The sequence below is a fragment of the Buceros rhinoceros genome, unplaced genomic scaffold (genome assembly GCF_000710305.1).
Source record: "Buceros rhinoceros silvestris isolate BGI_N320 unplaced genomic scaffold, ASM71030v1 scaffold12001, whole genome shotgun sequence".
Classification (NCBI taxonomy): Eukaryota; Metazoa; Chordata; class Aves; order Bucerotiformes; family Bucerotidae; genus Buceros; species Buceros rhinoceros.
The window spans coordinates 28,743-30,634 of record NW_010395988.1 but is presented as its reverse complement, the minus strand read 5'-3'; positions in this window follow the sequence as shown (position 1 = coordinate 30,634).

The window sequence follows — 1,892 nt, the reverse complement described above, 5'->3', positions numbered from 1 at the left end:
GGGGGCTGGTGGACAGCCCCTGTGCTCGGAGTACCTGGTAGTAGGTGTCACTCCGGCGCGGCTCAGGGGATCGGTCCGGCAGCACCGGCACCAGGCGGGGGAGCAGGGTGGCGGTTGCACGGCGCGGAGAGGTGCAAGTGCCGCTTGTACCGAGCTGCCTTCGCTAAGGGGGACCCGGGAGTGGCTCTCGGGTCCGTGCTGGAGCAGCCAGCGGGGCGGTGTGGGTTGAAGGCTACTTCAGTGCGGTGGTCAGAGGGCGTGCGGCGTGCCTTTGGGTTCCCGAAGATACCAGGCTTTAGGAAAACTTGTTAGAGGATCTCCTTTTCAGGTGACGCCCTTCTTAGATCTCCCAGAGCATATCGTGTGTTTCAAGTAATGGGTTGCAGCGATGAATCTTGGCTGTTGAAGAAAGACTTTTCTTACGCATAATGGCAAAGCTGTGAGCTTTATACTTTTAAGACACGGAACCCATCCATGCATTAGTGCTGGAGCATTAACTCCTTTTTTGAACGTGAAATAAATCGAATCGTTTATGGCTTGAGCTTTCAGCAGTGTTTTACATCTCAGCAATGAAAAGCACAGAATGATTCTATAAAGAACATGAAGTGGGAGGAATTGGGGGAAAAATCCTCCAGCCTGGCTGTGTAGTTAGCTACTTTTGCATTTTGTGGTAGCGAGAAGGTAGGTAAAGTACCTGTCTCTGGGGATTCCTGTCTCATTCCTGCCACCGTGCTGTTACACCTCAGTTACGCTAGTGGAGCTGTGTGTGAATTTGTCCTGTGAACTGAAAAAATGGAAAACATCTGTTACTCTTTTGAAAGTTCCATTTCTTGGAGTGATTTTCATCCAGGGCAGTGTCTTGCTCTGTTTCTCGATGGGGCACCCAAGGAAGTGGCGTGGGAGTGGAAGCGTAATAAAGAAGAAGGGCTGCTTTGAGTTCTGGTGCTGAAAGAGTGATTTGTTGGGCTATTTATTGTTAAGGATGTCACAGGGCATGACCGTGTCCCGGCCAGCCTCTGCAGGAGAGTGAAAGGGCACCATTCACGTTCCTCCTCTTGTTCACAACTTGACTGTTGAACACAGCTCGCTTTCTGTCTGGGCTCCAGCTCACGCATCCTCTCTTTCTGGCCTGTGTGAATCCTTTGAAGTTGCAGCGTAATGTAGTGCCATGCATTAACTTTGTATAAGCTTTCTGTCTTCATACATAGTATGTATGTAAAGTGAGCTAGAGAGTCAGAACTGAAGTACTGACAGTACAGCCTGGCTCTCATGGGAGACCGGAAAAATCCATAAAGAACCCAAGTACAAGAAACAATGCAAAATTATTTTCCTCATTCGTGTGTGTGTGTGAAGAATGGGGAGAGATGCAGTAAATCAGCAAAAGTGAGTGAGAGCGGGATTGAGGATCCGCTAAGCAGGTAGATTTGGTGAGGGAAGAGAGGGAAGCACGTGCATGGAAAGCTTTACAGGGAATACTGTAAAAACAGAGGTATAACACACTTCTGTAATGGAGGAGAGTGTCTTTGTATTAGATTTATAAATGTAAATGGTGTAAATGTAATGATGTAAAATATATTAACATATTTCCTAGTTTAACACACACTGTGTAATTGTTAAAAAGTGTTTCTTACTATATTCTAGGAAAGATATTATAGCTTGTTTTGCAAAAGAATTGTAAAATCACTCTCAGAATGCGGTTTGACGTTCTTCTATAAATATGTTTACAACCAGACAGCACAAACTCTGAGTTGAAAGTATTTAGTACTTCTGTTTTTTGAAAATTTGACTTCTGGGAAAGTTCTGTCAGCCATTGCCCCCGTACAACAGCCTACAGTGCTTGTCATTGTTTAATTAAAAAAAAAGGGAAAAAAAATTCCTTGTTGCAGTCATAG